This window comes from Poecilia formosa, unplaced genomic scaffold (genome assembly GCF_000485575.1).
Source record: "Poecilia formosa unplaced genomic scaffold, Poecilia_formosa-5.1.2 Scaffold17, whole genome shotgun sequence".
Lineage (NCBI taxonomy): Eukaryota > Metazoa > Chordata > Actinopteri > Cyprinodontiformes > Poeciliidae > Poecilia > Poecilia formosa.
In genome coordinates, this window is record NW_006799956.1 from 2,760,517 (window position 1) to 2,785,154 (window position 24,638).

At 40.6% G+C, this 24,638-nt stretch overlaps 1 long non-coding RNA gene across 1 annotated transcript; it reads left to right on the forward strand.

The window, feature by feature from the left end:
- Positions 1-308: 308 nt before the first annotated feature.
- On the forward strand, positions 309-22,884 carry LOC107835647 (uncharacterized). Its single transcript, XR_001661460.1, has 3 exons — positions 309-321; positions 8,895-8,903; positions 22,746-22,884. It is a non-coding gene; the product is annotated as an uncharacterized LOC107835647 (long non-coding RNA).
- Positions 22,885-24,638: the final 1,754 nt, after the last annotated feature.

Consider the following 24,638-nt stretch of genomic DNA (forward strand, 5'->3'; position numbering starts at 1 on the left):
AAAAAAGAAGAAGAAAAAAAAACCCTCTTTGTTTGATTAAAACTATTTAAAGATTCATCTCTCTCCCACTCCTCTCTACTATTTATTTTTCTTCTCTAAGTTTCTCTGGCTGCGCCGGCGATTTTTGGAAAAATCTTGCAAAGAAGGAGAGAGGGTTGGCGCTTAAGTAAGCGACATGTTATATATCATGTCCTTTTTAAGCGTTGTTTACGTTCTCACATTCGCTAATCTCCAGGACGCAGATGATGAGTCCATGCATCCCCATGCGATCATGGTACACACAGGAACCCGGCGGCAGCGTGTGTGTGTGGGTGTGTGTGTGTATTCCTGAAGAAAAACACTGCAGATTTCAAATGGATATTAATTAATTCGCTTGACTGTCAGATTGGGAGTAGAATTGACTGGACCAAATCTGGCGAGAAATAATAATAAAGGATTCAATTAGTTCAATTTTATTTATTTATGTAGAGCCAATTCACAATAAAGATTGCTTTGAGGCACTTTATATATATAAAAAAGAATAATTTCAATTCCATCACACATGCATTCTAATTGATCCTAGTTATCAAACTGCATGCTCAATTTATTGTCCAATAAGATAAGTTTCTATCTAAAGGAGTCACTGACCTGCAGCGTTCACTCCTCCTGCAGGAGGAGACCATTTAAAGTGGTTTGTAATGTTTATTCTTTACTTGTGTAAAGTCCTGGAAGTTAATCAAACCCACCACCACCAGGTGTTTTCATTTCGTTAAGGCTCACTTTCACTCATTCAAACATCTCTTCGCCACGCCGTAACGGGTTTCTCTAGAAGGTGTTTTGTGTGTCCATGGCGACTGAAAAGCTTCATAATCTTCCAGTTCATGACAGCTCACGGGTTGTTCTGTAACATCCCAAACAATTCTCTCTCTACGAAGCAGGGCAAGTTTAGGTCAGAATTTCGGACCTGGTTGGATGTTATACTAAGACAAGTGATCCCAAACATGTTTCAGAGCTGGTTTCTAGAGTGATTAAAGCAGGGCAACATTTATTTTCTGCAGTGGCCTTGTTACTAACTCTGTTTAAAACGGATCAGAAGTGATTAAAACCGGGTTACATGCTACGAAACCGACCAGATTTAATGGAAGCTAATGTTCATCGATCGTCAGAATGACGTCGAAGCTTAATGATGGCTGCAAAAACGTGTATTTACTCTACAAATATCGGAGAAAATCAATAATAAATTCAAAAATGTGCATCCGAACCTTGTTGGGAGTATACCATGTGGCATATAAAAGTGTCCAGCAGCTTTTCAGTGCGTCTCTTATCCTACACACTTGAATTAAATGGTGACGCTGCCTCACTAGCATGCAGCTCCACGGCGCTCTGCTAACGAGCTAATATTAGAGGCAGGTGTGCGCCAAAGCAGAGAGACGTCCAACAGTTGCATTACGCACTTGAATTTCAGACCTCCGGTTTACGGGGAGAACTAATCATAATCCCATAATAACTAAGGCTCATGTTCACCAATATTTATAGGCAGTATTGGTTTTTTGCTTTTAGGACAAACCCTAAGAGTTTAATAATGTAGTTAGCGTGTAAGCCACCCGATATTTCACATGGAGTTAATATTTTATTTTAGAACATCTTTATTGTCTTTATTATTTTTTTTCTGTGCTGTTTGTTTTGTTCCCTCGTAATTCCCCCTCGCCCTCTTCCTCCCTCCATCGACGCTCAAATCGTTGCCACCTGTTCCTCTTTGGTTTCTGTGTGTAATTTGCTATTTCTGCTTCTTCCCTGGAAGCCATGTAGCTTTCTTGTTTTCCTGTTCGGATCACTGTGTTTGTCCTGGACATCTTCCTCCTGTGTTTGTGGGAAGGAACGTTTGAAATACTTCCAGCTTTACCCTTATGTGACGATTCTTTTTCCACATGAGTCGATTTTCTAATGTTTTTAGATTATTTTTGCTCTTCTGGTTGCAACACTGTAGCCTCGAAGCAGCCAGGCCTGTTTGCGTGGCGTTTGGTTCTCTTCTCTTGGGTGCTCCAAATTTATGCCGCAGTTCAAAAATATTCATGTTAGATTAATTGGCCACTCTAAATTTCGGGCATGGCTGTTTGTCCTGTGCCGTAAAAAGATGTAGATACGGAAAACCTCTTACTGTTACTCACATGCATGAAATGCTCTGAAATCACCTCACACACGGAGGCAGCAAAAAGCAATGGGAGCAATTATGTGGTTACATTTTACTTAAAATCAACAGAGAAAGAAAAGTTAGGACCGGATTAGTAAGCATCCAAGCCTTTTTGGTGTTTTTTTCTCTTTTTTTAAAATTAAGCGTGACCGGTCGTGGCGCAGACGGACTGCTCTAATGCACACCATTAATGGAGCTTTCAAAAAGCCACCGTCAGGCTGAGAAGTACCACTCCGCGTCAGTATTGAGGCGTCACCATTTTCTGAATCACTGATCCAAAATGATGTACGGGACAAAGTGTGCCACATAGTCATGATAGATTGCTACCAACTGAGGAAGTGGGGATGTGCTGGTTACACGATGTTATGGAAATTAGGGATTATGGTCCATTTATACGCACAGATGTGCATCTAGTGGGCGGCACTCGTTGCATATTACGTCAGTGTTGCTATTCGAAACGGGAAAGATTGCTCCAAGACAACTTAACTATGCGTTAAATCTGAACATTGTATGCTGTCCTGGGTGTGATGTTCTTTAGGGCCTCTTACCACTTTAAATCCAAAATAAGTTGCTGCTGGTCGCACTCGCGCGTGAAAACGGCTGTAAACAGAGGCGCAATTATTCAACCGTACATCTTTGAAAAGCAGAAGTGGAGCCTCCTGCACAGCCAACCAGAATACAGCAAGTGAGTTTCTGGATGGTAGGTCGACACCAAAAAACAATATCTTATTGCCAAAAATAAACTGGGTGTTTTTTTTGTTTGTTTGTTTTTTTAAGTGCTTGTACTGTTTTTAGAAGCAGTTAAGACTGAAATGGAAGTACTACAACATGCACAAATGTGAATTTTGCATAATACGTCTCCTCTAAAATCCTCCCATTTTTCCCTCCATGCATGTTCTTCTGTTCAGATAAATGACTAATTCTGTGGAGAACAATTTGCTGAATCAGAAAAATGATTAAAAGTACAAAATTGCTCCAGTAAAAGAGCGTAAACATGTATAGTGGTTAAAAAAAAAAAAGACGTTTTTGCTCGTTTGTCACATTACATGTTTCAGGTCATCAACCAGATGTTCATGTCAGACAAATAAAAAAAAGCTGTTTGGAAATGATTTAATTCATAAAAGGGAAAGTCTGTTAAAACTGAACCAAAAATTTGATAGCTGAAAAGAAACATGTCATCTGAGAAAAAAAAAACAACAAAAAAAACAAGTCATTGACATCTATCAGTTTGGCAACGGATCCGAAACCATTTCTAAGACTTTTGGACACCAGAAAACCATAAAACTTGAAGACCATAAAACCAGAAGGCCACAAAACAATGGAGAGTGACATTTAAGGCCCAGGCCTCATTTGCCTCAGTGTTCATGATTTGACAATAAAAATGACAGACCGGGCAAAAATAGCCTCCATGAGAGAGTTCCAAAGCCAAAACCACTGCTGACCAAAAAGAACACATCGCCTGTCTCAGATTTACCAAGAAACATCTTGATGACCCACAAGACGTTTGGGAAAATATTTTGTAGACTAACCGAACAAAATGTTTTGGAAAGAGTGTTTCAAATTCCGGACTTAAGTCATACTTGAGTATGACTTCAAACATACTGTTCATACTCGAAAGCCCCCCAAATGTGACTGAAATAAAACATTTCTTGGCCATTAGTAGACTGCTTTTTGTATTTACTCAAGTTACCTTCATCTAATTTGCTTGGAGATGTATAGTATTTGACCCTCCCGTAGTTTTAGCGTGGTGCTCAGGAGACGAGTGGCAGATGTCACGGTCAGACAGTAGGGTGTTGTCCCATCAGACCGTCAGTTCCCAAAACCACTCACACACAAAAAAAAACCTCGTAAAAGCACATGCAAGGTCAGTGCGACTCCACCGGACTGCACACAGAATAAAAAGCTCATCAGGTCCAAATGAAGCCTGGCTCTTAAGACAAAAGAAGAGTTAAGTACGACAAAAGAAAAACAGATGAAATCTGTCTAGAGGTCAAGCAGTTTTTTTTTTACAGCATTGAATAAAAGCACAGATGACTGAACGAATTTCTACTTTCTACGTGCCAGAACACACAAAAAAATACGTCTTCAACATCACATGTGTTCCTAAATCCCTTTCATTCTGTATGCATGTCTGCAACAGAATGACTGAGACTAAGGGCAAAATGTTATTTAAAGTTAATAAAAATGTAAACATTGCTCCGAGGCGTGTCGGGACTCGGGCCTCCTGCTGCGAAAGCATCAGGAGCTAAAGTCCCTCTGGCTAAATGGCCGGCGCACACAGACGGCACACTGGCGTCTGTGCCGTCCATTTTGTGTGCCGCCCGCACAAACATTTTGATGTAAAACCAGCTTCAAGGGCCTTCACTTATAAGGAAATCTTGGTAAAGGTAGTAGAGATGTGGTACATTTCACCATGATCCGTTTGAGTTTGTGTTTTTGATTTTGCACTTTCATTATTATTCTACGGTTGTCACCGATGTTTTTCCACATTAGTATGTTCCTTTGTACTGATTTTCTAAGAACTTTCTTTTGTTTTTCTTCCCTGTGCATTTTTTGTCTGTTGCAGTGAGAACATTTTGCGTTCAGTTTAGTCCATTTTTTTTTCATCCACTTCACAATCATGTGCAACTTTGTGTTGATCTATCTCATAAGCTTCCCATAAAATACATTGAAGACTGAGGCTGTAACTTTACATACTGTATAAAAAGAAGAAGGAGTACAAACACGTTTGCAGCGCACTTTATTATGCGTCTGTGTTGTTTCCTGTTGGTTTGTGCACTTGTCCTTTTGGCTGTGATTTTTACTGCTGAGAGGCCAGCCTGCCTTCATGACAGAATTTGGATTTTCCAGATCAAAAATGTTGCGTCTTACTTTTTATTTCATTCAAGGAGGAAAAGGAAAGGAAATCTAACGAGTAACATTGGTCTGCTCTGTTGGCGATGCTCTGACTGCTACACATCTGCTGAGCACATGAAGTGTAAGAGGGAGGTACATCCAGTAACGTCCACTGACTTTCTTTATTTATACATATCATTGAGATCCACTTTTACAGCAATTTACATTTAAGGGTTTTTAAGGATCCCTCCACTTGCTTTTTTATTATTATTATTATTATTATTATTTTTCCTATAATCTGTACACTTTCCGGCGAAATGGGTTTGGATCTGTGGGAAAATATGTTCACAGCAAAGTATCTGGTTGATCAAAGTTAACGTGCCCTGGTGATCTGCCTTCCATCAACGACGGGCACACGGTCCAGCTCACACAGGACGCCGCTTTACAACACACACACACACACACACACACACACAAAGGGCGGTGAAGGAGTTTCATCTATTCCTTTAGAAGAACTGCCAGACAAACGGAGCTCGCTCATTCAAAGTTTGTAAACTAAGCAGTCAACAATTTGCTCAAGTTAGTTTTGATTAATTCATGGGTTCATGGGTTGGGAGCTTTTGAAAACACAACCTGACTATGTAAAAAAAAGTAAAGACGAGGAGGGATGAAAAGGAACATTTCAAATACATTTATATGATTTTTACATGATTTCTCCGACTTAAAACACTTGATGTCTTTAGTTCCTAGTAGACATTTAATTCAGGAACATTTTTGGTTGTGCACTGCCTCCAACCTCTACTTCCTCTTCAAATATTCATCAGACAACCAACAAACATGATGACAGTTTAAAGTTTCATAAAATAGTGTTTTCATGATGTTTAAGACATCAGAGCTCAAACAATGGAAATCTACTTTGGTGTTAGCTCCTTTTGGATTAGCCACTGAGAGAGTTATCTACTATTACACAGATATTAACAGCTTATAATCTCTAAATAAAAATCACACTTCAGAATAAATAAACTTTTCTTATAAGGCATCAACAGCGATAAACCGTAAAGTGTTTCTATTGCCTCATGGTTGCCGAGGAAGTGTGAGTGACTTGATGCAAACAACAAGGCTTCCTTCAATAGCTTCTTACTATAAGCTGAATTTGACTGCATTGCACAATAAGTAAAGGTTTAATTTCATGCATGTCAATGCTAACTTATGTGTATGATTGGATTTATGGCTCTTTGTGTTTTGAAAATTGCCTCAAGATGTTGTCATGAATTGACACTATGAAAACAAACCGTATTGAACATCTCATCTCCCAGCAACACGGTTTGACCAATCCTAAAACCTGTCATGTTTTCTTTAAGTCTATGCAAATTCTAACTTTGGACTTTTTGACCCTTATTTATCTTTTCAGGTCCTACATATGGCTACCATACTCAACTTTCTTTTGAATTGGAGCAGATATCGGGCCAGCGTTCAAGTCAATTCTGTTTTTTACATGTAAACAAACAATAAGCTTCAAACATTCCTAACTCAAAGGATCTGCAGCTCAGCCAGGTCAGGTTACCTCTGTCTATGCTGGCTGGTTGTGTGCACTGAAAGAGGTTCAACTGGTTCAAAAACTGGGACTGAAAGTCTCTTGGCCATCAGGTAATTGTAAAAACCTGATTTATGTGTGTACGCTCCATTGTTTTTGCCTCTCTAAAATAAAAAAAAGCACTTTAATATTGGGCAACAGCCACATTGGAAGCTGACTTATTGACAAAGAGGAGTTGAATCCTCCCTTTGATCTTTTATTCTTTTGATTTATTATACATTTTCCATCCAAAGCTCTTTTTTTTAGATGTGTTATTCCAGGCAGTCATTCCAACTGAATCTGAGAGCATTTTTATCCTCTCAAGACAAATCCAGGAGGTGACAGTTGAACTTCACATCTCTGCCTGTTCGTCATTTCCCTTCTTTCAGCCCACACTGTGCATCCCTCCATGAGTTCAGCGCTGGCGGCCATGACGCCTGGTTCCTCGGCGTTTGTTTGTCTTCGTCAAATCAGCTCATTCATCTGTAGGTTCTGTTTTACCTATTGTCTAACTTTCACTGCAAAGACAATATATCGCCATCCATCCATCCATCGATCGCCCGGAGAGGACGCACACATGGGGAGAACATGTCAACTCCATGTAAAAAGATTAGATAGAAACAAAAAGAGAAAACGCTCCAGCTTTGTTTTTGAACTTTTTATTTTCAGTTATCAACAATAAAATTAAATTAAATTAAAACAGGTTTGCTCAAACAATTCTGTGACTTGAATGATCAGTATTAGGTTAGCTAATAAAAGAAATATAAAAATCAAAGAATTATTCAAAAACACGTACGGTGGTCGAGACGGCTTTCTATGGCGACCGAGTGGACGCGTAATGCGACATGCAGTACAGTCGCAAACAGGAGCGCCAAAGACGCACAACTTAATTTTTTTAATCGGTTTTGGAACAATTTGAATCGAATTCCCAGGACTTGGAATTGCGATTCTCTGTAGAGCCAATTTTTTTTTCCGTATGCACCTCTACTAACAAAACTCCCTGTTGGTCTGATCTGATGAAAGACCGACTGACTTTAATACTTTCCTCACTATGTCAGGATGTGAGGAGAAGAGGACGATGGGCCTGAAGAGAACCAAAGTGCATGAAATGTAGAATGCAGCTTGAGGTTTGGCAACCTAAACGCACCGTCTGAATTGTCAGGGCAAGCGTTGATTTATTCTGCAGAACGCGAGAAGAGAAAAGCTAATGTCAGTCAGACGAAACTGAATATGAATCACCAAATATTACTACATGAAAATGATCTAAATGTTTACATTTAAAGGAAGCCAGCTTATGGAAGAGGAGCGGTAACTATCAGTTTTGAGTTTTTAATTTCCTCTGGTGGAAAGCCAAGAGTCAGCGGAAAAGTAAGGCCCCGTATCACACGTACGATGACATAATTTGAGTTATTAACGGTGTCTGAGCAAACAGAGGAAAGACGTGGCGAAATACAAAACAGACTTCATCTCTCTGAGTCGAGGACAAAACCTGTTTCTATTCCCGTTAACCTCTGAAAGGTCTTGAGAGCTGTCAGTGGTCCTGTCAGTGTAATTCCTCCGGGCAGCTTCGCTGTTTCACGAGGAATTGCTGATTTTCTTCCTCTGTTGTAGCAGCCATGTCGATAGCTGCACCTCGTTTTGCACTGCTCGGTTTTTGTTTTTTTTCGCCGTGAGACTTTTCACTTTTGCTTAAAGTCAGACCCAAAGTGAAGTCTGCGAGCTCTCCTGGAGACCGGGTCTCCTAATGAAACTCGGGTAAAAAAATCTGTTTAGCGCGACCTTACACAGACATGTCGGAAGCGAGGGCAAAAAGATACGGGTGGGAAAACATTCTCTAATGAAATTTTGATTACTGTGTAAATATTTTCAAAATCATACGCAATTACCAGAGAGCCTTATCTCCCCATGCGGCTTTTCTTTCCGTTTGCCAGGAAAGTGCCACGTCTGCGAGTTAGCCTTTCTCAAATAGCACTTTAAACAGGCCCAAGAACCACCGAAAGAACGACTTTTACATGAAACCTGAGACGCTTCAGGACTTCCTTTGAGTTTTATTAGTAGGTGGAACATACCTGCAAAAAGATACGCAGTGCTTATTTCCCCCCTCTTTTAGGTTTTCATTGGGTGACGACATGAAATGAGGCAACATTGTATAATCGACATTAGGGGTCATATAAAGGTCTGCATGTGGTTGTTATGGATACATTTGTACTTTGGTTAATGTCATATCCTCCTGACTACCAGTAGTTCATTTTTGTCCTCAGTAGAGGACATTTCTAAACTTGAATATCTCCCACCCCCTGCATTCTACTGAATTAGTTCCTTTTGGTATCTATAGAGGACATTTAGGGCTTTTCAATGATACCACATGTGAAGGGGTGGGACTTTTGTACGTACCTTTTTCTAATTCATAAAAATGGCGTTCATCAGTAATAACACATTTTATGGGAAGAGACAAAGTAAGTGCATAAAACCTTTTATTACCTTACAAAGACTGTGGGATTTAAAAAAAATGGTGATTGGACAATATTTTTTTCCTAATAGTCAGGAGGATATCAGATGAAGATGATTCACTTTAATTTCACGGAGAAACATGTAATTATCAGGTCCTGTTAATTTTTTTTGTTTTGTCCTTTAAAAATGTTTTTTCCGACGATGGCCATTGTCCTTTTTTTTTGTGGCAACAACTGTGAAGTGAAAGAAAGCTGATCACTTTATGTGAATCATCAAGCCTGCACACGTACAGCACAGAGAAAACCAAACAAGAAGGCACTGCGCAACAAATCTCCACGCAGCCCTGTCGTCCTGCTCCGCTCCCATCAGTCACACATCCCAGATGATGCGCTCTTGACTCGCCCTGCGAGTACGATAAACGACAAGTTGGAACTGGAAGATGTTTATATTAAAAGCTAAAAATGGGACAAGTTACACCGCTTAATCAAAAGGTGGTCTAAAAACTAAAGCTGTAAAATCGTAATCAACATAATGTGTCAGTTTTACTTCAGGCCTTTGATAAAAGCTAATTGATCAGATTAAGGATTTTTCAGGCCCGATCTAAACTCTAGTATGTCAAATATTTGGTGCTGTGTTTTGGTTCTCACTTGATATTTTGGGTTATTATTACCATTAATGCCTTTCCATATCTGTTAATTCCGTTTGTTGAGGTTTTTAGTTTTTTCATGAGTTCTGTTCTCTGTATATTTCAGCTTAGTGTTGTTTTACTGTTCCTCTTTTTCCCCCTTGGTTCTTATTTCCCTCACTCAATGTTTATGAGTTACCTCTCCTCAGTTGCATGCTTTTATTGCCCCCAGCTTTTCTGCATCCGCATGTGAAGCCTCACCAGTTTCCTACATCACCTCCACAACGTTAATCTCCCTGGTTTCTGGACTACTTTCAAATAAAGGCCACTAGAGCCAAAATAAAAAAAAAATAAAAAAAATAAACTCCCTGGTTTCTGGATTACTCCATTACTATCACCCTGGTTCCATGTCCTGTTTCTCAGTCGAAGAATAAATGCTGTTTCTGTTTTTGGGTCCATTGTAACCTCAACACATTGTGGAATATGTCGCTGAACATTTTTCAGATCTAGAGACTAGAAAAATGTTCCCATCTGCTTTGAAAACTCTATTACATTCGATGAAAAGAATGTACGAACATCTACAATAAAGGCGTGTTAACTGGATTTAGGTTAGGATTTAACTGGGTCAGTCCATAAATACACTTTGATCTAAACCTTTTCGTCGTAACTCTCGTCACCACTGGAAAAAAAACAAAAGTCCATCCCAGTCTAAGGTACTTTTCAAGCTCTTTCATCTTAGGTTTCACTGCTTGTAGCTGAAATGTTCCCATAAACTGACCAGCTTCCCTGTTCTTGTTGGTCTAAATCTTCCCAGTAGGAAGACGCCACCATGTTTCACACAGAGCATTTTCAATGTAGGACTGAAACTTTGATTTTTGGTTCAATTAACCAGAGGAAATTCTTCCACCTGTTGGCTGTGACCTCTGTAACTCAGCCCACATTTATTCAGACCCCTTGGAGATTTAAATGTGGTTTTTATTCAACCAAGGAAATGAAATCTCTCATCAGAAAATGAGGTCAAATGAATATGAATTCTTAGGGGGGGAAAGCATTTCATTGAAAAATGGCAGGCTTCCCGACCCCTTTTTGGGGCATTACAACTTTTTAAAATAAAATGATTTTAGTTTCCTGAAGTCTTAAGTGATTTGGTCGTTTAGACCCGACAAGTTCTTTACTTGGTTACTCGATCCGGCGAAGTTGCACCGATCCCGTATTTTATGGGGTTTTGTTTGTTTGTTTTCTTGCATGGTTTTGGAAACTGACAGTCTGACGGAACAACAGCCACAACCGCTCCTCCTTCAACAAGAGCGTTAAAGTTGTTGTTGTTTTTTCAGCTCTAATGGCAAACACTCAATAGTACAAGGACAGGAAGTAGTGGGAAAGATGTGCAGCAAGTGGTCAAGGACAACCGCATTGAGGACTGGAGCCTTTGTACATGGTGGACCAACATTGCTTACCATATTTTTGCATGCTCCCACAGATATTATGAATATTTATTTAATAAATAAATATTCATATATTTATGAATATTTATATTCATAAATATATGAATATAAATATTCATATATTTATATTATGAATATAATAAGCTAAGACTAAGTCTTAGCTCAAAGACTTAGTCTTTAAGTCTTTGAGGAGAGAAAGTCTCCTTGTCTTCACCCTAATCTTTAGCTCTTTCCACGGATTCTCAATCAGTCTAAAATCAGGACACTGATCTCGACAACTTGTTGCCTAAACAAAACGTTTAATTTAAACCTACATCTGCCAGTTTTGTGCCCCACTTGTCTTTAAAGTAGTGCTGTTCATCCCACCGTTTTTGAAGACTTTCTACATTGCAGCATCGGGTGCGTGCTGAATGGCGTCTAATCTTTCGAAACGAAGCTAGAAAGCTCTGAGGAATTGTGAGCAGGACTGCAATGAGCCACCGTCGCCGGTGTGGTATACATTCATCAGAGCCCAGACCAGCTCTGTTGACCGAAGGGCCTGAAGTGGAATCTTGAACTGTTGTATATCACTTTCTCTTTTCAGCCTTAGTTTTTTTTTTTCTTTTTTTCCTGTCACAGCAGGTTCGCCTGCTGATAAGCTGCTTGTGCTTTAAAGCGGCTGCGTTTACCCAGGAAGCCAGTATGTGGTCAGACCTGTCCTGGATAAACCAAAGGGTTGACGTATGGTGATGTCTTTACCTCACGATGTTGACTCAAGTGCCTCACTGTGCGCAGTGTGTCACTTAAGAGTTATGTCATCCTGATAGGCATGGTAGGGATAAATTAAAGCAAAAGCCTAGACGCTGCGTGTACCCAGCTAATTTATTACCTACCGTAGCCTGTTTCTCATCAGCTTGGGGATACGGCTTTTAAGACAGAAAACAAAAAGGATTATAATAATTATAGTCGAGGGGTTCAGCATCAGCGTGCCAAACATCGTGTGATTTGAAAAAGATAAGTCCTGACGCTAATCTCCCTCTCTGGTCGCCTTGTCAACACCGTCAACTCAACACAACAATGTCAGATTGGAAAGGTTCCTATTTTTGTCGAAGCTCATGGCCCCTATTTCCTTAGGGGGGCTTTATTGTGTTTGTCCTGATACTCCAGCCTCAAACAATGTCAAAAGGGGAAGCAATGTGTGGGACTGTATCTGCATTTTTAAGTGTGCATGTCCTAAGGGAATTGTTTTTTTGTTTTTTTTTCCAGTTTTAATTCTTTAACTTTCGAGCCAAATTAGTCAAACCAAACATGAAGCTCCAAATAGTGACATAGTCATTTTAAATTCTAATTTACTTCCATCAGGAGGATCCTGGTGTGTCTCTACAGATTGTGTGTTGCCTCATAACCTCACACATAACATAGTTACTTTATCGTTTCTCCAGACTCCAGTGACCTGAGCGCTTCATCTTTAACCCGACAGAAACAACAAAGTCCCTCCGATCACTTTCGTTGTATTTTCACTTCCTTTACTTTCAGCCTCACAGTGTTTATGAAAGCTTTCGGTAAACCAGGCATGCTTCATATGTTTTCTGTTTCTGGTGTTGGACCACAATGCTCCGATCTGTCCTGGTCTTTGATCGTTTGACATAATACAAGAAGTTGTTTCTCCTCCTCCATTATTAGTCCTATAGGAAAATGCAATGTGTGCTCCTTCATGTAGCTTCATTTACGCCACTTGGCTGCAAGGCCTCGTTAGAGAGCAATGCAAATAAAGAGACAGGATGTGAAGCTGGAGGCTAATCAAGTAGGTCACCGCTCTCGGTCTGCAGGTTACAACCTCGTTTATGTTCAGAAATACTTCGGAACATAAACGAACATACTTCTGAACCATGGGGACCAAAATAACAGATTTATCTTGGGCCCCATGGCAATAATACACTGCAAGTTTTTGTCTATAGTTTGACTGGGTTTTACCAAATTATATATTTTCAGGGATATAATAGTTATCAAGTGACACGTTAACCGGAAGAATCAAAAATCATTTAAACAACCAAAAGGTCCCAACGCCCTGAAAACCTCATTTACTGCCCATTTACACCATTTACTGATGGCTTTATTTCACTAACGGACATAAAATTGTTCATGACTTATTTCACTTTTATTTTACTTTAAAGCAGGACAAAACATTTGTATTTAGAAGGAGTTAAATGGTAGTGAATGCAAAACAACCAGGTTTAGTTATGGATCCCTAAACAACATGGATAGTTTCTCTTCGGATACTTCGGCTTCCACCCACGGTCCAAAAAACATGACGGTTACCTCAATTGGTCAGGGTTAGGGTTAAAGAGCCTCTCTGGTCTCTTTAAACTGTCCTTCCTAGTTTTGAGACAGATAGTGAAATGTTTTTAGGTCTATTTGGACAGAAATTATTAAATAACCAGCCCCCTTAATGCAGAGAGGCAGACATTTAGCTTTTACTACCGCTGCTGATTTAAAGGTGAATCACACCCTGTTTAGTCCGCTCTAATCCAACTCCAGTCCATTTGCCTAGAAAGTCAGATTTGTTTGGGGAGGTGTGGATGTGTAATTGAACTCTGATGAGGATTTAAAAAAAGTGAATTCTGATTGGTTGACGTGAACTCTGATGCAGTTCCAATGCAATATGTGAACGCCAAGCGGACTGGAGACGCTCTCCAAAAGCAGGAAGCAGACTATGGCTCATGGCATTCTGGGTAAATACAGCCAAAACAAACGTGAGAATCTAATGCTAGCAAGCAAAATGAGAGAAACATCTTACAACCGCTAAAATCTGACACCACTCCATTTTGGTTTACACTCAGCGTCTTCTTTGGAGGTTTTTGTGTTGTTTCCTCCTGCGGTTCTTGGTGCAGCGCCCCCAAAGGAGAAGAGGAGAACAGGTTGCTGAAAGGGTTTGGATCATTTGACACGGAGCAGTGTGAAAGAGAACTGCATCAGCTGAAATTGTAACAAGTGCTGCTTTTTCGCTCCACAATCGAACCGAGTCTACCGGACAAACAGGTGTAAAAACATCCTAAAAACTGGCAGGGAAAACTTTGTGAAGTCCAAATACTGGTCATAGTTCCTCTAAAGCCCAGGATGGCTGAGGGTCCACAGCACAGGTTGTACATTGAGCCGAGTTAACAACCTGAGCTAATCCAAAAAGGGAAATGGTCTTGAGGTCTGACAAACTGCCCAAACAGTTTTCAGCATTTCAGCATTTCAGCCCTCTCTCTAAAAAACATGAAAAGGTCACGAGCTGCTCAAACTTTAACAGCACGAGGTGGATTAACTCTGAGAGTTTTGTTCCCGTAACAAATAAAAATTTCGAATTATGCTGATGACTTACGATGAGACTTGAGGAATAAGCTGCTCTTGCTGTGTACATTGGAAGTTGAAAAGAGGACAAAGTGTCTTTCCATGCCTGTGGAAATACTTCTAGTCAAGAACATTGCCAGAGGAGTTGGGATGTTCTACAATCTCTCCTCAGATTCATGAGTTCCTCATTTAGCAGGGACATAGGGTTCTTCTTTCGACTTTCCAGGTTCTTAATAGGAGCAGAGGAGTCCAGTAATTCATGAAGCACAAGATTAAAATTCAGAAAACGTCCATAAGAGTAAAGATGGACTACTCATGGATTAACTGTACACTCGGCTTCAGGGCTGATGTGACATGAATGTTTTTCCTTCAGGTCTGCTCAAACTGCATAACATTTAGTGAATCAGTGATGTTTAATATTTATCAGTGGTTTATGAATGTACAAGCCATTTACTGTTTGACTTATTCTAGTCTTCTCAATGTGAGTCAGGGGTTACACTCTGTCTCTGGAAGCTTCTTTAAAGACTGGAACTCCTAACCTATGATTGTATGATCAAAAATGAAGAAGAGATGAACCATCTGACAGAAACAAGTCCTCCTGCCTTCTGGTTGAGTACTTAGGATCATCATGAGATGGATAGGATCTGTCCAGGATGTGTCTCTTACCCCATCACCACTGAAGGCATGAGTACTCTATAAGGACAAGGGCAAAAAATCTAATCTCTAAACAAAGACAGATCATTTCATACATGGTCTGGAAACGATTGCTTGCTAGAGGCATGGACTCCAACTTTTAAATTTAAATCATTAACATTTGCCTGTGACGTGTGTAACGCGCAAGTACGACGCTATGAAGCTTACCGGAAACTGCCTGTGCTGTGAACAACCATCCTCCACTGGGAGGAGAGCCGAACAGTGCTGTTAATGTTAACTCAATATTTGGAAGCCTGGCCAACACAGACTTAACAACTTCGTTGACTTCCTTCATTGCTAAAACTGCAGGCAGACTACAAGTGTAAAACAGCACAGAAATCAACGTCATCGTTTGCAACTTCTACCGGAGGAAATCCAAGTTGACGAGAGAAAGCCCAGATGGAGAAGTGAAAGGAGATGAGAATCAAGCCGAATTGGGTTGGAAGGTAATGACCAGGCGACCTGTCTACCTAATTGATTGACTCATTTTCTTAGGCCAGAAGTTTTATCAACTTGTTCTGAACTTGTTTCTGAAACGCTAATGAACTGGTAGCCTGTATCTGCAGGTTGTTTCTGCTGGTAGAGGTCCCAGCCCCCCGGAGCGAGCTGGAAGGGGCCCAAGCGGGGACGGAAAATGGGCGAGTGAGGGAACAAAGGAGGCAACCGGGACCACGCTGAGCTCCAGCAGGAGTCGTGGCGTCTCTCTACAAAACAGGCTGAGATCGACTTCCACACCTACACAAGTGCAGTCGATGATTCCAGCCAGAACAGCAAACCCCCATCTGTCACATACTTAGCGCCGCTGCTCTGCCTCTGCTACGCCAGTGGGCAGACTGGGGGGAAGGCAGCTACACTAATCAAACGTGTTTCGGTTTTCGGTGCCAAAGAAAACTCCGAGCTCTGTCATATCACAAAACTATTTTCCCATTAGTGATTTATGGTAGCCTTTATAAAAACAGACCAAATTTATCAATCAAGACAGACTCTTGATTAAAGATCAGTGTGTTTAGCTGCTCGGCTTCTTTCATATCTCAAGCATTTTTTTTTTTTTTTTTTTTGTTCTCAGAAAAGCCATAAATTTTTTATGAGCTCTAATAAGAAATGGCCAATTTTCATTCCAGCACAAGATGGTTTCAAATATGAAATGTGTCGGCGGCTGTGTGGGTTGGACGAAATCCAAGTAAAACTCACGTTCCCTCGGAGTTCAGCGAACATGTCGTCCGACTGATAATTTCATGTTTTGATAAACATGATGAAGCCATTATCTGTCGCTCTGTTAACGTACGCCTTCACAGGTTTTTCAGTGCAGCTTTAGCTCAGAGTCACAGCGAATAGAGCCCCAATTTTTTCTTTTTTCTTTAAGGACTCATGAGGGAAAACAGACGAATTTTCAAAAAAACAGACACTTGTGTAAGATGGTGCTCCGTCCCCAGGCTTTTCTTTTTTCTTTTTCTTCCTGTATCAGTGCGTAACTGTGGCAACCGCGCTCCTATACAGCAGACCGGCGCAGGGCTGCAGGAAATGGATTTAAGAGCCTCCATGAAAGGGCGCACCGGTGACTCATCTGTGAAGTGGATCAATTGACTTCCAGCTGAGCGCGGCCCTCCTGTTCCCTGCAGAAGGCGGGAAGGTGGCAGTTCAGAGCAGCAAATTTCAAACCACAACGGGTGTAATTTGGTGGTTAAAAACAAATAAAAGCACAAAGCATAATTTGATGACATTTTACACAAAGGTCGGGAAGACGGGATACTTTTGTAGGAAAAACAGATTTTTTTGAGCTGACTTTTTCCAACTGTGTTTTTAACACTTGCCATGTAAATGAATGTGAGATGCAGCAGAGTTAACCAAACTAAATCTACAATCATCACAAATTATCAGAAAATATCTTTCCACATTACACTTCTTTTTTTTATTGCACCTGTTACATGTGTGCATAATCCATCCTTATTAAGGCCTGATGGCGCTGCTGCTGCTGTAAGAGCACATTTCCACTTCTCATCAGGGACAATCTCGGCGTCGCTCTGCTTGTTGGTCAGGGTTTGTCACAACAAAGCCTTCTCTGGGCAACAGTGTCACGTCTCCGTTTCATATCCTGAATCCCGTTACAGGAGTCCCATAAAGTACGGCAAATATTGATCGTCCCACGCGCCTCTTGGCGCCACCACCGGTTCATCTCTGCTCCTAACAAGGAATGAGAGCCTGTTGTTTTTCACCTCAGATGGTTGTAATCCCCAAACTGCACTAGTTAGAAACATTTCTTTACATCTATGAAAATGTCAACTTCATAATTACCCTGACAGATTGTTGCAGCGATTCTACAAACTCCCATGTTCAAAGCTCCAAATCTGATTTCTAGATAATCTCAAAGGTCTTCGACAATCTTTGGTGAGCAAATCCTTTTTATTGGGTTCGTTTACGAGCAGATTAAAGGAAAGTTTGATAATAATCCTGGAGAGTTACGTGTCAGGAGCCCTCCAACTTTAGAGTAGGTTTCATGCCTGAACGAATCAAGCACCTTTCTTTTACTGTTCACAATAAATAACATTTGGACAAACACTGAAATCTTTATTCTAACTCATAATACAAGGTAGAATAAAGAGCAATTTAGAGTGAAACATGGTTCTGACGGGTGTTAATACGCTCAACTTTGTTGTTTTCAGCAAATTCTCTGTTAAACACTTTTATCCCAGAAAGGCTCTGATCACTCAGCACATCTAGAAGTATTTATGTAACACAATATGTCAGCATTTGTTTATAACAAGGATTAAAAGAACACAATTTCTGAAGAATTAATACAATAAGATTCAGAATTTAACAATTACACATGATCTGCAGACGTTTTGTAAATTTACTCCCTCACCTATTATCATATTGCGGATTTTTGTTTTCACTTTTTTACATATTTATTTTTCTTCACTTCACTTTCTTCACTTCCACTACATTTTGTCCTCTCTGAGGTTCCGTATATTGCTCTGCACTGTGACTCAGATCTGACACAGCTTGAGAAAATAATATGGCGTTCTAAACATGCCTAAAACCCTCAGGCCTACCCCACTGCAAACAGTCTTGAGTAAACAAGCATCTCACTCTGTGAGGATCTTTGCACCGGTACTACTGTTAGCTAACTTCCTCTCTGTTGTGATTTAACTCGTTGATATTTCGGCTCATAAATTGCAGTAGGAGTGAAAAACATTCATTTCCATTTAGTTTTTTTGTGTAATTTTATTTATTATTACTTTTTTTATTCGTTTAAAGTACATATTACACTTATGTGCCGCATATATATTAAAAATATTTGAAAGCCACTATTTTAATCTTAACCCCGTTTTATTGAGTCTCACCAAATCCAAACCACAACACAGCTGCGTCTGGTTTATTTTATTTTTTCAACCCCAAGTGATCGAGCGAACAGCATCTGTCTGTAGAGTTTATGCCTCATAAACAAAGCCCAAGCTCTTTTCATCACGCACTAATATACGTCCGGACTCAAGGATCACGGAGAACTTTATTGCTCCCAATGGTCAAATTGCTGCACGGGCAGCAGCAGCAACCACATAGTCAGACAAACAATGAGCGCCACCAAATAAACATCAAGCCGAGTTACTGAAAAGTCCAATGGGATGACAGTCAGGATGTGTCCAGACAGATTAACAGATTTCTGTAAATAAATTCAAGACTGACGTCCCGCTTAAGTTCAGGCGAGGAAGAGTGACGATTCTGATTTGAGACGGAAATGAAACATTTGAAATGAGGATGGAGTCAAAAAAATAAACCGCTAATGATGCCTGTTACAGGTTGATTTTAATTTAAAAACTCTGTTCAACTTTCAACTCTTCCACATGTTTTTTCAAGCATTTAATTTGTATTTTGTCATTTTTTCCCCCCCCATCATTTTTCCATCTTTGCAATACGTCGCGCACCACAGAGCTTACATCCGCGCCCAGACCCTGCGCCGGTCGTTCAGTATTTATTCACATCGCATCGCGTTTATCACCCGATGCGAAACGGCCGACGCTGTCAGTTCAGCAAAGCAGAGTAAAAATCTGAGCAGAATGCAAATATCACGCATATTTCCGAAGCTACCAGCATTTCGTATGACATGAATCACTTTCACTGCTGCAAAAAGGAAAAAAAGAAAGAAAAAGTGTGTGCTCACGTTTTTGGGCGTTAATTACTCTTGTAACAATGCGCTCAGTTCCAGTATCTCATGGTAACAGCTAGCTACCTTTTTTTTAACCTGCTCAGACTAAACAATAATTGAACTTCTGTGTTTTCCTTTTTTTTTTTTTTTGTCTGCAGCAAAAGAATCCTTATATAGTCTGCAATGGGGTCGATTGTTTTCTGAAAGAAAAACCTTTTCTAACCTTTTATGGCAATATTATAGGCAGAAATTACAAGCAAGCAACATTATTTGACTATTGGTTGTATCTGGTGCTTTCTGATTCTTCTTCTCTGAACTTGTAAAGTGATGCTGCCAGAGACTCCCTGCTGTGCCCAGGTGTCCCTAATGGTCCCTGGGGGAGAGGAAAGTGTCTCTCTAGTGGCTGCATGTCTGGATGACTGTGAAATGCTCTTGGAACGATGCCCTCTGCAGTAACCCATCAAAGAAAAACAACAACAAAAAAAGACTCTACAAAGCAATTTAAGAAGCATGGGTTAGTACACTTTTTGTTCCCATGACACTTTCTACTCAGAGAACATTGTGTTTGTCTGACCTGCAGCTGCCTGCGGGGGTTTTAGAGAGCGACTCTCCTTACTTTTCTTCTAAAGATTTATCTGAAATATGATCCAAAAGGTCCATCATTTGACAAATATTATAAAACTAATAGAAAATATGAATATCATCCTTGTTTCTTGTTTCGTGCTGTAACAAAAAAGTCTCGTGTGCGTGTTGAGTAATGTGCCAACGGAGGAGAAACAGCTTACCGTGACAGGAAACTGTGGCCATGCTATCTAGCTTTAGCGTTCACGACAGGTTAGCTTTAGCTTAGCAGACAGCTAGGGGAAAGGTGTGAGCAGCACATAAACGAGGGTGATTGACAGCGCTTAGACATTCTCCATTTAGCTGCGATAACATACTTTTTGGTTCTTTTATTTTACTATCGGGAGAGTGACCAATTGGGATTCCCTGTTATCTAAAGAGTAACGTGGGGCTAAGACTAAGAGGGTCAGATGAAGTGGGATTTATCTCTAAATGATTCCATACTTTTGCCTGGTTTTCAGAGCGGCTCTGATTACTAGAAGTTGTGTTATCTAGTCTAAAGTGAACATTCAGTCATTCACAGCTGCCCTGGGGGCGTCTGACTGAAGCGACGCCATGCAGGTAGGACCCAGAACAGCTCTGCTTTGCACATTCGCTGTCAGAAGTGGGATTCGAGCCACGGCTGCGGGGGAGACTGCTGCGACCTGAATGCAGTCTCTCCTGAGGGTTAAAAGGAAAAAAAAAACAAAAAAGAAATTATAAGGTTTGGCCAAATGTCCAAAAGGGACTCAGAACTTGAGGTTTCAGCTTGTGGTGTGATTTTTATTTTATTTCTCTTCCCAGCGAGCAAAAGTACCCTGTGCAAAAGATTGTAGAAATAAAAAAATAAATAGTGAACTAAAAACAAGCTCCCAGTGGCTACAAAGCCATAAAACTAAACTTGTAACAAAACATAGAAACTGTTCCTGCCAACACACAAACTGTACGTTCCCAAATGGTTCAAATTATACATAATATTTACCAATACCCAAATATACACAATATTTCAAATATATTGAAAAAAAAACCCATGAGATAATTAAATTATCTGGTTGCAAACACCAACTTTTTTTTTTTACTTCTTAAAATTAATGCAACAAACACAAACAGTCCTCTGCCAGGCATTATGCGACATTTCTCAATCAACGTCTCCATAGAGCAGGCCTTCTGCTCTGGTTTGTCGTCATGGTTACCCCATGACAATCCCTTCCTGAAATATTCAGATCTTAGGTTTGTTGACATTTTTGGATTGACTAGAAAAAACCGCAGTAAAATTAATCAAATTTGCGCCCACCGTGCCTAGGTTATGTACGTTGGCATTTCTGTCGTAGGTGGTAATGAGAACATGAAGTCTGGGAAGAGAGACAGGAAACGTGTGCTGGTTGAGACCACGACAAACATCCCTCGCTCTGCCTTCATGCATTTCACACACATGAAGTTTACACCCTTCGTTTCACAAGGTACACGTGGCTGGAGCTCATCATGAGAAGAGCTCAGACTTCTCTTGATGTCTCACAAAAAGTGCTTCGCGTTCCCAGATAAAATGAGTTTTTTAGACACTCACCTATCAAGATATACAAAAGTAGCGTGACAGGAGCTCAGAGAGGAAACCACAGCGGGAACGAAGTGATACGTTTCATCAATTAACGCGTGTCAATTGCTTCTTGCGTCACTGAGAAATGCGTCGAGACGGGACAAGTTATTGGGCCCCAGCCTTGGATAGCTGTACTGGGTATGTCTTTTAATAAAGTGACCAAATAAATAGAGCAAAATAAAACAATGTAAAGAAAACACATTGACTTGGAGTATTGGGAGAGGATAAAATCGGAGGGATAATTAGTTGTTCCTCTGGCTTGTCGTTGCCTTTGTGCTCTGATGTCACGCTTGTAAACTGAGCTGAAAAATCTGTCGGAGGGTCTCTGGGGAAAAGTCCCGGGACTTCTCATATGAAGCAAAAATCAATGAATCTCCTGTCAAAATAGTGAATCAAAGGTCCTTCACGCTGAAGAAAAGTGACCCAATAACCATCAGTAAACAGCAGCTGTGTGTGTCAGTGACCCGAGGGCCATTTAATATCGGAGATATTAAAAAACCGAGGAGAATTTCATTCATCAAGAGCAACCCTCCAATCGGAGTTGACATCGAAAACAATTTTAGGAGTGGAAAAAAAAAGATCAGGCAATAGGCTTATTTCTATGAGTTTTCCCTCAAAAATTACATTTCTTACATCATGGAAGCAGCACCAAAACAGAGAATGTGAATCTTCTTGTCCTAAGGGACGGAAACCATATTTGTTTCCCCCCCCCACCGCCCTCCTCAATTGTCCAGCTAAAGTGATTTGATAGAAACATGGGGAGGACTTGTAATCTTTCGGTGATATAACTGAACCAGCGCCTCAGGTCGAGAGCTCTAACAATGTAACGAGGTCGCAATCTTGACCAACATCTAATGGTGTGTCTGTATTTGAACCCCGGATTGAAAGAGCAAAGAACGGACATGACCCTCGATGCTTTCACATCCTCCACTTAACCTGACAAGAATGTCAAACGTTACAAAACTCTCTGTGTGTATCAGAGGCAGAGAGAAAAAATTCATTCAGCACAGAGCAAATAAAGCCTTTCTCCGCTGTTCAAAGTCCCCACTGTTTAGTTCCTTTTTTCTTTTCTTTTTTTAACCCTGGTGCGTGCGAGGTCTGAGGCAAACGTGGAGGACTGTGGCAAATGATACAGGTTTTACCTGTGTTGAGTCAGTTGGACCCCATTTGTAAACACAAGGGTTAAATGATTTGAAACTGACCTCAATAAGGAGGAGGTCGTTCTGAGGTGACAGTTCACACAGCGTCACCAAGATTGAGATGAAAGCTCGGATCCACCCTGCCTGGTGGTGTGACGGTGTAGGGTAGTGGAGCCCAAAGTCGGTCCCTGAGGTCCAGCATCCTGCATGGTTTAGTTCTCTCCTTGGTGGAAGTAACAACCTTTCCAGCTTGTCAATGTTCTTCTTAGACTTTCTAATGGGCCATTATTTGATCCAGGTGCGTTAAACCAGGGAGAGAACTGAAACGTGCAGGATCCCGGTTCTCCAGGACCCACTTTGGACACGACTGGTGTAGAGGAACCTTATGTAGGCAGCACACTTCGAGTTCCTTACTACCACCTACTGATGGCACCATGTCTCAAAGCTCAATTGATCCACCGTGAACTCCACATGAAGCTGATCTCCATCCTGGTATTACGTTGAAATGATTTCACGGGCACCAGCTGGCATTCGTTGATTGGCCCATAGTTGGATGGGCGAAGACAGTACCTGCAAACTCCTTGAGCAACACCTCAGCCACCATTTTCAATCCACAAAGTAATTGGCGCGCTGCAAATCATTGACTCCACGGTCAGTCTTTTTATCAGATGTGGCAGAAGACCGCCTGCAATGTCAACTGGATGGGGGCAACCCGCCAAGAGCAACTGTGGCAAGAGGTTTCGGAACAACTGGGTACATGTGCATTATGACATTATCAGAGCGTCAATCATATTATAAAACACAAAAACAAAACTTTCCATCTCAAGGTGTCAAAAGCCAGAGAAAAGCGGAGAGTTTTATTAAGATTGCTGATCTGAAAACAAAGAGAGAAGAAGAAGTCTGTCTGATGTGCACTGGTACGTTTCCACATCTCCGGACCTGGAACCAAAATCTGTTTTCTATATTCATGGATTCTGGGCTCGTCAAAAATATCTCATACCTCTGGATCCGTCTGTGAAGTTTATTTGTTTTATGATCATTTTTGCTTCAAAGTAAAGTTCTATACTCATAACAACGAAGGCTTTTCTCCAACATCAACAGCCAAACAGCGTTCTCTCTTACAAATGGCAAGAGACATTTTAATCAAAAATGCCATCTTGAAACAACAAATTGAATTTGCTCTCCTCGTAAACGACACCGACACTGAAGCGAAGGCTCCCTGGCCGTCTCGCTGTCCTGTTTGTGCTAAAGGAAGTTACAACCCGCTGGTTTCCAACGCGTCACAGACAACACTTATAAAATACTTTCCAATTGCACGAGCATATAAAACTGAGATTGCACAGCAGAAGTCATTACTGGCTGCTAAAAAGATATTAAAACAATTTATTGGTCGTGGCAGTTTGAGGACAGCTGGACGGACTATAAGAGGATGGAAGAGGCAGTGGAACATTACGTATCCGTGCCTGACTTGTGTTTGTATCCGCATCTCCAAGTTCGTTTCAAAGATTACTTATTACAGTATCTGTGACGGCCGGGTGATGAATGCGGTTTGACTTTCCTCGTTTCATCACCACATCCACCTTCGGGTCATAAATTTGAAGCCTTGGCGGTTATAATCGTCTCCTTTCTCGTTTCTTTTTTTTTTTTTTTCCATTATAAAGCAACAAAGCTTCTGGAGCCTTTGCATTGCATAGTGGTGACCTGTTCTGCCAAAATGCATAAGTACTGAATGACAGGTGCTGTACTCGTAGTAAAAAATGAGAAAAATCCATAGTTTATGCTTATTTTTATTTGATTAGGGATTAGCATAGGTTACATTATGTATACATTTATTATTATTGACTGAATGACACTTCGTGACAAAAGTCGTAAACATTCATAAAGACTCCTTCGTGTTCATGCCTGTTGCTATGTCATGTTCATGACAGTGTCATGTCAGTCTTATGCACTCCCCTTCAATTAAAGTGTTACTGTGAGCTTTAAGTTGACCTTCCTCAATCCCATAAACCACCCATAAACCAAATCAGCATCGAGGTAAAAGCAAGTCTGAACTTTAA